General features: G+C 48.2%; 1 protein-coding gene across 1 annotated transcript in view; it reads right to left on the reverse strand.

Moving 5' to 3' along the window:
* The window catches only part of LOC119958709 (partitioning defective 3 homolog B-like), a 1329970-nt gene that overhangs the window by 631927 nt on the left and 682559 nt on the right, over window positions 1–15484 (reverse strand). The gene's annotated exons all lie outside the window — the stretch shown is intronic.

Here is a 15484-nt window from a genome sequence, read left to right on the forward strand (position 1 = left end):
GAACAGTCAGAAACCGCACTTATTTTGAAACTCATCGACTTTTAGCGCAGGGAGTCTGTGATCTGAACTGACACAAACCTCGCTGACCACACCCGCCCTTGAGCGCGGGAAGTCTCTATTTCGAGCTGACACGACACGAGCCACACTGCACCCAACCTTTGGCCCAGGAAGCCCAGTTGTTTGTACTGTTTACCTTGCGAACACTCTCCTACAAGCAAAACCGCAGATGGCGCCACAGGTAGGAGCTTAATACAGGTACCCTGAATTTATTATTCAGTGGTAATCTTACTTTTACTGGGCATTTTATTTACTTTAGACTATAGCAAGCATAAGCTTTGGCCATTGTAATGTAAGCAGGCCGACATAGAGTATTCGGAAACCAAAATTATCTGAAATCCCAAAATGTAACTGCCCTCAAGGGTTTTGGATAAAGGATACTTGGCCTGTATGGCAATTGAGTTAATTATGTTTGAAACAGAGACAGAAAAAAAAATCATTTAAAATTTAATGTTAAAGAAATAAATGAAAGACTTGTATCTATATGGTGTCTTCCAAGTGATTTCAGGACATCTCAAAGTGCTTTACACTCAACAAAGCATTATTGAGGTCTAGCAGCTGTTGTGGATGTCTTAAGCACAGTTGTAAAGTCCCTACCTCTGGGCCAGAAACTCCAAGTTCAAGCCCCATTCTGGGACTTGATGGCTTCGAAGGTGTGCGTGCATGACTTGGCCAAACAGGTTGATTCTCAGCCTGTAAATCTTTCCAACACGCCTGATGGCAGGCAGCAAGAGTGGGAGAGTTTCCTGGTCAGCCATAGCACAGAAAGCAATGGCAAACCACTGTGGTATTTTGCCGAATATCATTATGGACCAATCCAATGGAAGTCCATGGTTGCCAATGATCTCTTAGCAACATGGTACCTGGCGGTGAAGTCACCGTTGAGGTAGTAAATCTTGCAAGCCAATTTGCACATAACAAAGCCCCACATACACCAACAAGATAATGACCACATAATTTGTTTTTGTGTTGTTTGAGGAATAAATAATGACTAGGATAAAATCCCTGCCCTTCTTTAGAGTGGTGCCTTAAGATTATTTATGTTCACATGAGTGAGCTAAGAGGCTTTAGGTTAGCTTCTAATCCAAAATAAAATTGGGGGCCGGGTAAGCTCAGTTGGCTGGAAAGCTGGCTTGTAATGCAGAGCGACGCCAATAGCGCAGTTCAATCACTGTACCAGTTGAGGTTATTCATGAAGGCTCCACCTTCTCAACCTTGCCCCTCGCAAGGTGTGGGCATCCTCAGGTTAAATCACCACCAGTGTGCTCCCCCCCCCTCAAAGGAGAAAGCAGCCTATGGTCATCTGGGACTATCGCAACTTTATTTTACTTATTGTTACTAATCTAAAAGACAGCACCTTCAACAGTGCAGTCCTCCTTCAGTACTGCATTTAAGAGTGTCAGCCTTGATTTTGTACTTCTGCTTTGGAATGGAACTTGTTTCCACAAGTTTCTGACTCAGAAGTTCTCGTGGCATCACCAGGCTATGACTAAACATTCAAAGGATTAGACAGAAAAGCAGACTTGGAAGAATTCAGATGAGGCTTGTTTTCTGTATGAGGTCAATTTTATTGACGCATCCCTTGGCAGTAGGTGAATAGGAGTAGGAGTAGGCCATACAGTTCCTTGAACCTGCTCCTGAACCCAACGATATCATGACTGAACTTCAACTGCAACTCCACTCTCCAACATTCATTGATGATGATGCATTACCCAGAAAAATGATTCATGAATATTCCACATTTCATGGTGGTTGAATGGGGACATCATGTGCATGGAAAAACTGAAACATGAAACTAGCAAACTACATGAGTAACTTTCTAACCAAGCAGAGAATGAATGATCTGACGTCCTCTTCCTCTTATTTCCTTCTTTGAGAAGCCAAGCACCCAAAACGTGTGCCTTCAATTGACAGTTGACCTCCCACACCCTTATTGATCAGCTATAGAAAATGCTGACATCCAACCTAATAGTATATCCCAGACAATATCTTCCTCCTTTATGGGCTGCATCTTCATATAGAAGATTCAGTTATGAGATATGGTCAGAAAAACTGAACAGAATAATCCTAAACATTATTTCAAGTTAAACCGCATCGACAGATCAGATAGACATGCCGAATCTTTGCCCCCGAGTTAGGAGTCAGGAGACTCCGTAAAAATTGCCCTGGATATTCATTCTGAGGTGGGTGTGATCAGGATTCACTGATATGGAGCAGGAATCTCCGGCCTCCCGGCCATCGGTTTCTGAGCGGCCCTGGCGTTCGCTGGCGGCAGGATTCTCTGCTCCCACCTTTGTCAATCGGAATTACCACTGAAGCTACCCCACACCGCCTGGAAACCCACAGGCTAGGGTGCTGCCGACGGTGACCAGAGAATCCCGTCGCCAGCGAACGGCAGGAGACTTCTAGCCATGGTTTTGTAAGCCACTTTTTGTAATGACAATAATCTTTATTGTCACATGTAGGCTAATATTAACACTGCAATTAAGTTACTGTGAAAAGCCCTCATCGCCACATTCCAGCGCCTGTTCGGTTACACAGAGTGAAAATTCAGAATGTCCAAATTACCTAACTGCAAGTCTTTCGGGACTTGTGGGAAAAAACCAGAGCACCCGGAGGAAACCCAAGCAGGTTGTATCAAACCACGAGAAAGAATAGGGATACACCAGGTGGACTACAACTGTTTGAGAAGACGCACCCACCCTCTCAGGACAACTGGGAATGAGCAATAAATACCAGCCTTGTCAGCGGTGTCCACAACACAAAAATGCATTTCTGAAAAATGCCAATCGTCGTTTCGTAGAAATCCCTCACTCCTAACCAAGCCACGCTGTAACTACACCAAAAGGGATCTCTTGGAAAGCACTTCAAGCGTTGTGTCCATTTATCCTTTTTTTTAAATTACAAGGAGGACACTTTGATCCAAGAGTGATGTGCTGAAAAAAAAATCTGATAGCTTTCATTTCCTGAGCAATGTATATCCCTCTGGGGCCTTGCCTCAAGCTCTGTCTCGGCCATGATTAAATTGTAGGTCACTCCTTCTAAGTAGACAGAAGCTTTAACTCTGTCACATATGGAGCATTTTACTTCCATCGCTGACACAGTGATGACAGTCTTGACCACATTGAGCAAGCTTCGGGCGACAGGGGGAGATATATAATTTTGGTAATATGACGACAAGAGCACCGAGGCTGCCAATTTGACCCGGATTCTATTCTTTCGTCAAATGCTTTTCTTGCACTTCACGGCAAGTTCCAGATGTCACAGTCTCAAGATTTGCCACGCACTAAAATTCCAACAGATTTTGAATTGAAGGTTTCAAATTCTTTTTGTGTGAAAATAAAAAAATGAACACCCAGTGTGTGAATGGCAAAAATGGACTGTAGAAAACGGGACAACAGACGATGTGACAAGACCAGCTGTATAAGTAATCCCTATGGTTCTTCAATTCAGTCCAGGCTTGTGCTTCTATTGTCAAGCCCTCAAGCTTCTATCAGTCTCCTTTGGGCTCAGTGCCAGGAGGCATGAGGTACCACCCAGGTAGCAGGCCCCATTAATTGGCAAATGGGGCACACCATAGACTTTGCTTTGCATTTATCTGCTTGGTGTAGGTTAAGGTCAGGAGTTCAGCATTGGCAAATGCCGGTGATTGTGGAAATAAGAAGTGAGATAACCAACACTGCGCATTAACTTGAAAGAAAAATCAAAAATCTGAAATAAGAAACAGAAGATGCTGGAAATACTCAGCAGATCTGGCAGCATCTGCGAGTTTACAGTTCAGATCAAGGCTCTTTCTTCAGAGCAAATTAAAGGCAATCTGAGGGTAATGCACCCTCTCTCCATCCCCACTGTTATTTCTTTGCCCAGCGGCCAACTAGCTCAGTCAAAGCTCGAAATTTGCTTCTTCAGGAAAGTATGAAAGAGAAAAGCAGAAACTGACTTTCATGACTTTAGGATGATCCAAAGCACTTCATGATCAATTAATCACTGGTTACTATTACTGCCCTAATGTACGACACAGCAGCCAATTTGTGGACAGCAAGGTCCCAAAAGCAGCAATGAGATAATGACTAGATAATCTACTTTAGTGATGTTGAATGAGGGGTAAATATTGTCTGGAATGTCAGGGAGAACTCTCCTGCCCTTTGAAATAGTTCACAGGATTTTCTCACGGCAGGCCATACCTCGATTTTACATCGCAAACAAGACACACCGCCAACAGTGCAGTAGTTGCTCAGAAATTCATTGTCCTAGATTCTTTGCTCAAGTCCATTGAGTAGCCAGGATTTGAAATCACATAACCCTTTGATTGAGAGGAAGTGATTTACTGCTGGACCATAGGCAGCACCTGTATCAGGAACTGCTTGGTCCGAATAATCCATACATCTAACATTTAACCACCAGCAACCCCCTGAAAAGGAAGTGGGAAATGGTACAATAAGCAACAAGGCTAATCCACAAAGGGCATAACAGCTGAGCACCAATTCTGTTCTCAGGTGGTATCCATAAACTTTCCAGAAAATGCCCCTTAACAGAGATCTAGAGCTGAGAACCTTCTCCCTTGCTGAGCGACAATGGGCTGGATTTTATGAGGTGCCATGGTCCTTGCTCCCCTCCAGATAAAAAGTCAGTGGAAAGCTCACCCGCAGAAAGAACAGCTGTCGCAGTGTCACTGGCCGTTAATAGGCTGGAATGGGATTTCCACCTCCCAGGAAGAGGACGTTGTTCCCCAGATGACTGCCAGCCAATCATTAGGCCAACAGCTTTGTAGTCCCAGCAGCCCCAGGTGGGAGAGGTGGCTACTGTTGGAACTGCAGATAGGTCCCAATGGAGATGGCTGCTGGAGCCAGATACAGGTAATTTGAGGGCATTTTGCTGGAATCAGGCTGGCAGACTCTGATAACGAGTGTGATAGCGTTTGGGGGGAGGGGGGCAGGGGGAGCAGGTTTTAGAGGCCAATGGGTGGGGATGGTAAAGGGGGAGGAGGTAACCCCCACTTTGCCCTACAGCAGCCCACGCTAAAACTAATTTGTCACTTAAAAGGGTCTCAATAGGCCAGAGGAGGCCTCCACCACCCCCTTACATTTTATTACAGGTTGTGGAGTGATTGGTCGGTGGTGGTGGGGGATGTGGGGGAGAAAGCCGCACGCAGAGTTTTACTGATTCTTAAAACACGCTGGGGAATTCTGAAATCCAGCCTGCTGTATCACCTCAATTGAACCATGAGAAAAGCTAACTCTACAAACCACAGATCAAATTTCAAACAACTTGTTTGCAATTCCCAGTAAGACAACAATGGGAGCGAGAGCAGCAAATGGATATCAAGCAACAAGGAGATGACAAATAACGACAGACACAAAAGGACCCTTTGATCCACCCAGTCTGTCCCATACAGGGGTGGGCAAATATTTCAATCCATCAGAGCTTCTCATCCAGCCCGCGTTGTGTTTTATCCATTCCAGGACATCCAATAAGGGCAGATAATACTCTGTGAGGAGCAGGAATCAGAGACCTTCAGAAGGGAAGGAACTCCGATCAACTGTTTTAGAGCGACCTTCAATGAATGACCACAGACCATAAGACATTGGAGCAGAATTAGGCCACTCGGCCCATTGAGTCTGCTCCGCCATTCAATCATGGCTGATATTTTTCTCAACCCCATTCTCCTGCCGTCTCCCCATAACTCACAGGGAGTAGTCCAATGAGCGGCGACCAGCGGCAGGATTTTTGCAATGTGGGAACAGGAGTGCAGCTGCTACATGAGGAGGGGGAAGCACAGTTGGAGAAGGAAGGGAAAGCATGAAGATCTACAATATAAGTACCCCGCTGTTCACCATTTTCCGTTGACTTTGACACTGGAACAGATTTGACTGAAGTGCCAGCAGGCTGAGTGTAGGTAAGTTATAAAGTTTACCAGCAATTATGCCCACCAAATATTTATTTATTTAAAAGAAATTTAGAGTACCCAATTAGTTTATTCCAATTAAGGGGCAATTTAGTGTGGCCAATCCACCTATCCTGCACATCTTTGGGTTGTGGGGGTGAAACCCATGTAAACACAGGGAGAATGTGCAAACTCCACACGGATAGTGACCCAGAGGTGGGATCGAACCTGGGACCTCGGCGCCGTGAGGCAGCAATGCTAACCACTACACCAATGTGCTGCCCTATGCCCGCCAAATATTTTAATTAACTTGGTAAATGAGAATGCTGTTCTGATTTATTGATCAATAGCTATTTCACTCCAATCTCTAACAAAAAGAACATTAGTGGACAATTTGTGCATCTGATAGCAAACACCTGTTTTCTTAAACACTTAATAAAAAACTCTCTATTACATGTCCATGTTATTAATGCATGACATGCTTCCACAGAATGTAGGAGCCATTCACCCAACAGTTCCTGGACCTGTTTGTGGACATCTAACAAGCAGAATAGCCATGAATCAGGGGAAAGTAGCCAAGGCATGAGATGGAGTGATAGACCCGGGGGGGGGGCGGTGGGTGGGGGGGGCGGGGGGGGCGGGGGGGGCAGGGGCGGGGTGGGGGGGGGGGGGCGGGGGGGGGGGGGTGCGGGGGGGGGGGGGGTGGGGGGGGCGGGGGGGTGGGGGGGCGGGGGGGGCGGGGGGGGCAGGGGCGGGGGGGGGCAGGGGCGGGCGGGGGGCAGGGGCGGGAGGGGCGGGGCGGGAGGGGCGGGGGCGGGAGGGGCAGGGGCGGAGGGGCGGGAGGGGCAGGGGCGGAGGGGCGGGAGGGGCAGGGGCGGCAGGGGCGGGAGGGGCAGGGGCGGAGGGGCGGGAGGGGCAGGGGCGGGGGGGCAGGGGTGGGGCAGGGGGGCAGGGCCGGGGGGGGGGGGGCAGGGCCGGGGGGGGGGGGCAGGGCCGGGGGGGGGGGGGCAGGGCCGGGGGGGGGGGGCAGGGCCGGGGGGGGGGGGCAGGGCCGGGGGGGGGGGGGGGGCAGGGCCGGGGGGGGGGGGGGGGCAGGGCCGGGGGGGGGGGGCAGGGCCGGGGGGGGGGGGGGGGCAGGGCCGGGGGGGGGGCAGGGCCGGGGGGGGGGGGCAGGGCCGGGGGGGGGGGGCAGGGCCGGGGGGGGGGGCAGGGCCGGGGGGGGCAGGGCCGGGGGGGGGGGGCAGGGCCGGGGGGGGGGGGGGCAGGGCCGGGGGGGGGCGGGGCAGGGCAGGGGCAGGGGGGGGGGGCGGGGCGGGGGGGGGGGGGGGGGGGCAGGGCCGGGGGGGGGGGGCAGGGCCGGGGGCCGGGGGGAGGGGGCAGGGCCGGGGGGGGGGCAGGGCCTGGGGTGGGGGGGGCAGGGCCGGGGGGGGGCAGGGCCGGGTGGGGTGGGGGGCAGGGCCGGGGGGGCCAGGGCCGGGGGGGGGGGGCGCAGGGCCGAGGGGGGGGAGGGGCAGGGCTGGGGGGGGGCAGGGCTGGGGGGGCAGGGCCGGGGGGGCGGGGGGGGCGGGGGGGCAGGGCGGGGCTGGGGGGGCGGGGCTGGGGGGGCTGGGGGGTGGGTGGGGCGGGGCTGGGGCGGGGTGGGTACAGCTAAACCTAAGTGAGAAGAAAGGTGAACCACAGGAGAAGGGGGGAAGGGGAGAGGGGGGCAGAAGGGGCAGAAGGGGGAGGGGGAGGAAGAGGGAAGAAGGAGGAGACAGGGAATAATAGAGGGGAACCAGAGAGCGGGGGGGAGGCGGTGGAATGGAAGCTAGAAGGAGAGCACGGAAAACAACAACAAACTCAGCAAATACAGCAAAAAAATACGGGAGAAAGATGGGATGAACGGCCGAAGCGGAGGTGAACACACAACAACAACGGCAGTGAAAAGCGGCCAGGAGAAGCAAGTAACACCAACACCAGATCCATTCTCGTTTTGCCCTCTCTGTATTGGACATAACTTCTGTAATTGTTTCTCCGGCACCCAAATGATGTACCTCCCCAGTTTCCCCCCCCAACAAACATGTGTCTACTTATGTGTCAAACGTAATATTGCTAACTGTACAGAGTTGCTGTTTTTGAGCTGGTGTACAATATCCCACCAGTTGTTTTTTTATATTTCATTCTGTGTACATAACTGTAAATATACTATGTTCAAAAACCAAATAAAAAAACATTTAAAAAAAATTAATGCATGGCATTACTATCTGCAGGAGACGCGGGACAGGATAGCTCTGTGATTATATTCAAAAAGTGGTATTTCAACAAAACCTTTGTGAATCACTCTTCGAGAAAAAGAGGGAAAATAGAATATATATATCACAACTGGACAAGAATTTTAAAAATTCCTGTGGTCCAGTATTTTTGAGCGATTTGGGCCTCGCTGGGGTCTGTTGGTTTTGATACAGCTACATTGGTTTTGCAACATCTGACCAGAAAAATACCCTTGAACCTGAACCCAAATTGAGGAATGGCCTTATCAAAGAGGAAAAATATAGATGCTGAATGTTAAATATTCAACACAGAATAGCCTAAGTACTTAAGAGTTAATTGGCTGTTGTTGGAAGCACGATTAATTTTGTGCATGCAGACCTCAAGACATCACAAAAATTATCAAGTGGCCCTGCAACCCAAATAGTTGCACACCCCTGCATTAAATATTCTGTATCTGTTTGCCCTTCCTCAGCAGCGCTCATGTCAATCTTTTCTGTTCTACCTTGACATCGAAAAGCTGCCTTCCGGCACATCTGTTTAAAAAGCTTTCCTCATCATTCAGTTCTCCAAATCTTCCAGGTGTGGTGAAAAGCCACGTCACTAGGAATATGCAGAAACATAAACTGAGCAAGACTAACGCTTAGACTTAACATTTGGTACCGTTAGGTTTTTGTTGCAGAAACTTTAGGCACCAAATTATCTATCCAATCATAGCCAGATTATCATTTGCAATGACTTTGCTTTCTCCACTCACACCCCGAACCCAAGGATCTATCTTTGACCCCCTCCTATTTTTCACCGACATGCTGCTTCCTTGCAACATCATTCAAAAGCACAAAGTTAATTTTCACGTGTATGGTAATGATACCCAGCTCTATGTCACCACCACCTCTCTTGAATCCTCCACTATTGCTAAATTGTCGGACTGCTTATCCAACATTCAGTACCGAAGGAACAGAAATTTCCTCCAATTAACTATTGGGAAGGCTGAACCCAATGTCTTCCATTCCCATTCCATATTCCATTCCCTAGCTATCCGTTCCTCTCCCTGAAAGCAATCTGAGATTTAACCTGGTTGATTGCAACACAGGAGTCATATTTGATCAAGAGATGAGTCTCTGGACACATATCCGCATCAACACTAAGACAAAATATTTCCACCTCAGTAACATTGTCCGACTTCACCCTGCCTCATCTCATCCACTGCTGAAACCTTAATTTGTTCGGCATTTTCTGATCAGGACTTGACAAATCCAATGCACCCCAGGGCAGGCCTTCTCTTTTCTACCCTTCATAAACCTGAGACCTTCCAAAACTCTGCTGCCCACATGCTTACTTGCACTAAGTACCATTCACCTATCAGCTATGCGCTCACTGACCTTCTGTCAACTAAACCATGACTTTAAAATTCTCATCCTTGTTTTCAAATCCCTCCATGGCCTCACCCCCTCTCCATCCCTGTAATCTCCTCTGAGATATCTGTGCTCATATAATTCTGATCTTTTCCACTGCTGGTGGCTGTGCCTTCAGTTATCAAGGCCCTAAGATCTGAATTTCCCTTCCTAAGTTTCACCATCTTTGTCTCTTTCCTTCTTTGAGATGTCCATTAAGACCTAGCTCTTTGACCACTCTTTCAGCCATCTCTTTATGTGCCTCAGTGTCTAATTTTGTTTTATAATGCTCCTGTGAAGTACCGTCATTCCATTAATGGCACTAAGACAGAGATAGGGAGAATTATTTTCTCTCCAGAGGGTTTGCCCATGGAATTCTCTTCCCCAGAGAGCAGAGCAAGCTCCGTCATTGAATATGTTTAAGGCTGAATTAGATTGACTCCTTTGTCGGTCAAAAATCTAAGGGCATAGGAGTAGACACGAAAATGTAGGCCACAATTAGATCAGCCATGATGTTCTCAAATGGCTGAATAGGAGGGGCTGAATGGCGTATTCCTGCTCTTAGTTTATATGTCTGTGTGTATGCATGTAAATAAGTTGCTGTCATTGTGTATAAATAGGAATATTAACCTCAGCTCCTTTATACTTTGCAAACATTAGTTTCCAATGCAATGTATTTTAAAAGGTGCACTTTTTCCCTCTGGTTTCCCCAAATGATAAACTGGGACAAATGTAGGAAAAACAAAGACAATGTGATGGTGAATGCAGCGGTCTTATTTTCCTGCAAGACGAAAGAAGGAAACTCTCCCAAGTTACTTGTTAAAAAAAATTCAATGAATCATCACTTTTGAGCACAATGTTTTCAAAATCGGAACCAGCTTTGTTGCAGACAGGAACTGCGGGACAAAATCAGAACAGTGCCAATTACAAACTTTCATGGTGGTGTGGCACTGTGTTCATCTCTTTTGCTCTTTACCCTTGCTCCATAAAATTTGGGTAACAAATGGGAGACATTGGAGGCTCGTTACACCGCTGGGAATTTTGTAATGGTGAGCTTCTTTTATTCCCGAGTGATCACGTAAGCAAGCAATTATCCTACCGACAGCTGCACGAACGCCTGTTTAATTTCCCCACACGGTAACTTTGTCCTAAGCACTGTGATTGCAATTATGTATGGTACAAATGACAAATCTATATCAATCAGCTAAAGAAGCCAAAGATGCGTGTATTTTCCCCTCATTGTTTTCTCTTCTCTACTCCTGGACACATTGATTTATGTTGGACAATAATTTCACAACAACAGCAGCCACCCAGTGGCTCACCAAAATGACCACCCTACCATACTGCCTGAGGTGTCTCAGTGGGCTTTCCGGCATATCAACCATCAACATGCCTCTTAGCAGGTGGCTCGGGATTCAAGCCCCACTCCAGAAACTTGAGTACAAATATAGGTCAGTGCTCCAGTGCAGAGCTGCACTGCTGGAGGTATCGTCTTTCAGAAGAGATGTTAAACCATGGTCCTGGGGAAGAGAGGGTCAGTGGGGTGAGGGAGGGAGTTTGTACAGGGGGGAGAGAGGGCCAGTGCGGGGGGAAAAAAAAAAATTAAGGTCCTGCCCACCTTCTCCAGTAGATGAGCAGCATGGTAGCATAGTGGTCAGCACATTTGCTTCACAACTCCTCGGTCCCAGCTTGGGTCACTGTCTGTGCGGAGTCCGCATAGTTCTTACCGTGTGTGCGTGGATTTCTTCTGGGTGCTGCGGTTTCCTCCCACAATCCAAAGATGTGCAGGTTAGATGGATTGGCCATGCTAAATTACCCTTAGTGTTCAAAAAGGTGGGTTTGAGTGGGGTTACTAGGTTTCAGGGATAGGATGGAAGTGTGGGCTTGGGTAGGGTGCTCTTTTCAAGAGCCGGTGCAGACCCGATGGGCCAAATGGCCTCCTTCTGCACTGTAAATTCTATGAAAGTCTATAAATTCTATGGTAGCCATCCAGTTATTTTGAAAAAAGAGCAAGCGAGCACTCCCCAGTGTCCTGGCTAATAGCCACTCCTCAACCAATACCTAATGGCAGATTAGCAGATCATTTATCACATTGCTGATTGTGGGGCCTTGTTTCATGCATATTTACTGTCATGTTCTTTTTAATTTAAAGTACCTAATTCTTTATTTTCCAATTAAGGGGCAATTTAGTGTAGCCAATCTACCTGCCCTGCACATCTTTGGGTTGTGGGGGTGAAACCTATGCAGACATGGGAAGAATGTGCCGTCACATTTTCTAACAGTCACTACACTTCACAAATGTGCCCCATTGGCAGTACAATACTTTCTGACATCCTGAGGTTCCAAATGGTACTTTCCAAATGCAAGCCTTTCTTTATACATGAGTAGTTTGCAGTTGGGATCTCTGGCACAACAATCAAGAGCAAGTAATGCACTCGACATTTCCTCTCCATATCCCATGACCAGGACAATGCCTTCCAGCATTGCTTGTGTCAAGATCAACTAAACCAGCACAAGCCAAACGTCAAACTTGAGCTGTTCCAGATCTGCACAGCTGAGCACCACACCAACTGATGCACTTGTCCACTAAGCTAAGGAAGCCAAGGGCAAAACTAAATTTAATTCAAATGCATGAAACAAGCCTTTGATTGTGATGAAGATTTTTGAATGACTAAGGAGGCAGCCTTCTGGTGCAGTGGGTAGCGCCCCTACCAGTGGGCCAGAATCTCCCGGCTCAAGTACAATGTCAGAACTTGCTGATCATGGAAGGAGTTTTCATAACGCAGTTCAAAGGACTGATGACCCGCTCAGCAATCCTTCCACCACTTCCCCACTATTCCTAAAAGGGTAAAAAACAGTATGAAGATACGCAAATAACAACATTGACTGGTAGAAAAGTCAGAGATATTTTGGATAATTGTTCGAGAAAATCCTTGATGGACATAATTCTGCAGACATGCCCGTCAGAACTCAAGTCCTCGTGGTCTTTCTTTTGTAGGTTGACTTTTTCCACCTTGAAGGACAGATTGAAACCTATGCATTTATTTTTGTTTTTAAATAATTTTTATTAAGATTTTCACAAAATATAAACAACAAAACAATATTAACAAAACAACCATGGTAAAATCCAAGAACAACACCCACCCAACTACAAAACAAAAAAAAAAGCAAACAACAAAAAGGAAAGAGATAACACCCGCCGCATCCAACAAACCCATGTACACAATTCTCCCTCCCACCGAACCAAACCTCCCACCGAACCAAATCCCCCCCCCCCCCCCCCCCCCCCCCCCCCCCCCCGTACTGATCCCCTCAGGGCAAATTTCACCTTCTCCAATTTGATGAACCCCGCCATATCATTGATCCAGGCCTCCACGCTTGGGGGCCTCGCATCCTTCCACTGAAGAAGAATCCTCCGCCGGGCGACTAGGGACGCAAAGGCCAGGACACCGGCCTCTTTCGCCCCCTGCACTCCCGGCTCCACTGCAACCCCAAAAATTGAGAGTCCCCAGCCTGGCTTGACCCTGGATCCCACCACCCTCGACACCGTCCTTGCTACCCCCTTCCAAAACTCCCCCAGCGCTGGGCACACCTAAAACATATGGCCGTGGTTCGCTGGGCTCCCCGAGCACCTAGCACACCTGTCTTCGCCCCCGAAAAACCTACTCATCCTCGTCCCAGTCATGTGGGCCCTATGCAGCACCTTGAACTGTATGAGGCTAAGCCTCGCACAGGAAGAGGAGGAATTCACTTTCTCCAGGGCATCCTCCCACATCCCATCCTCAATCTCCTCACCCAGCTCCTCTTCCCATTTCCCCTTCAGTTCCTCCACCGAGGCCTCGTCTACCTCCTGCATTACCCGGTATATGTCCGAAATTCTTCCTCCTCCAACCCGCACCCCTGAGAGCACCCTGTCCCGTAACCCACATGGGGTAACAAGGGGAACCCCTCCACCTGCCGCCTGGAAAACGCCCTAACCTGCATGTACCGAAACATGTTCCCCGGGGGGAGCCCAAACTTCCCCTCTAACTCCCCCAAGCTCGCGAACCTCCCCTCCACAAACAGGACCCTCAACTTCCTAACCTCTACCCTGTGCCAGCCCAGAAATCCGCCATCAATGCTTCCTGGAACAAACCGATGGTTCCCCCGTATCGGGGCCTCCATCAAGCCCCCCACTTCTCCCCTATGTCGTCTCCATTGCCCCAAAATTTTGAGGGTAGCCGCCACCACCAGGCTCGTGGTATACCTCGTTAGAGGGAGCGGCAATGGCGCCGTTACCAGTGCCTCCAGGCTCGTGCCCACACAGGACGCCATCTCCATCCTCTTCCATGCTGCCCCTTTCCCGTCCATTACCCACTTACGCATCATCGCTGCGTTGGCAGCCCAATAGTACCCACAGAGTTTGGGCAGCGCCAGCCCCCCCTATCCCTGCCCCGCAGCAAGAACACCCTTCTCACCCTCGGAGTCCCATGCGCCCACACAAATCCTCTAATACTCCTGTTAACTCTCCTAAAAAAAGCCTTCGGGATAAGGATTGGAAGGTACTGGAACAGAAACAAAAACTTCGGGAGCACCGTCATCTTAACGGACTGCACCCTCCCCGCCAGTGACAGCGGTAACATATCCCACCTTTTGAACTCCTCCTCCATCTGCTCCACCAACCTTGTGAGGTTGAGCTTGTGCAGGGCCCCCCAGCTCCCAGCCACCTGGACTCCCAGGTACCTGAAGCTCTTCCCTGCCTGCTTCAGTGGGAGCCTACCAATCCCCTCCTCCTGATCCCCCGGGTGGAAACCTATGCATTTATAACCTACTTTATACAGAGGGTTTGTGGAGGACAGGAAGACAGAAAAACATGCAGTGGGAACTTTTCAACACTGAAAACGAAGCAATAGTAAAAAATTGGAACGCTTTATTTTACTGAGTACATGGGGGAAAAGACATGGAAATGGAATTAGAATAGAAGACCGAGAAACCCCTGGCTTGGATTTGCAAAAAAAAAAAGACCTAAATTTATAGTGGTATCCCTTCCAATTTTTCCTATTGGGAACTTACACCTAAATTTCCTGAAAATTCCATTAGCATGTCAGAATGTAAATCCAGCGTAACCAAGTGAAAAATCATCATAAAGGACTGGAGGCTTGAGTGGAACAAGCATCACTTTTGTTCCTCTTGGTCCCATTGATATCTGGGAAGATTCAACATCATCAGATGATCATTTATAAGCACAGCATTTTAAGAAAATAAAACTGTGCAAACCTCTCTTTTCAATTTAACTAATTCAGAGGCCATAAAAGAGTGTTCAAAACTGTGAATACACAGTGTTGGTCTCAGTGTGGTGAAATATTGTTTTTTTTAATGGATTTGGAACACCAGACTTGGGATCCTACTGCATCTAGATAGATATCTAGGCCTAAATTTACATTGATTTAGGCTGTTTTACAGCAGGAAACTCACACTATCTGTTATCTTGCGTTGAGTACAGAGCAACATTGAAGAGCCAAGTGCAGTTAAGGTGCAAATAATCGAGAAAATCTGCACATTTGAGATTTTTCAACGTAAAACAATTATGCATAAATTTCCTCAATGAGCAGCAGTGCAAATCTGCTCCTGCACCATAGTTCTGGCAAAGCTTTTTAAGATATTCCAGGCTGATAGCTTGGTATGGACCTCGTACAGACACAATCGGCCAAGTGTCCTCCTTCTGTTTTGATATTTCAATGACTCTACATGTTGACGGTCAATCCGTCTTCTTTTCTACATTCTAAAGATCCATGTGTGTTAATCGTAGATAAGTGCTCACGGGTATAAATATAGGACAATGCCTTAAAAGGAACTTGTGGTGTCAATAATACAAATAAAGGAGGCCTATATTAGTGGAGGGGGGGGGGGGGTTGGAGAAGAG

The sequence above is a fragment of the Scyliorhinus canicula genome, chromosome 2 (assembly GCF_902713615.1).
Source record: "Scyliorhinus canicula chromosome 2, sScyCan1.1, whole genome shotgun sequence".
Taxonomy (NCBI): Eukaryota; Metazoa; Chordata; class Chondrichthyes; order Carcharhiniformes; family Scyliorhinidae; genus Scyliorhinus; species Scyliorhinus canicula.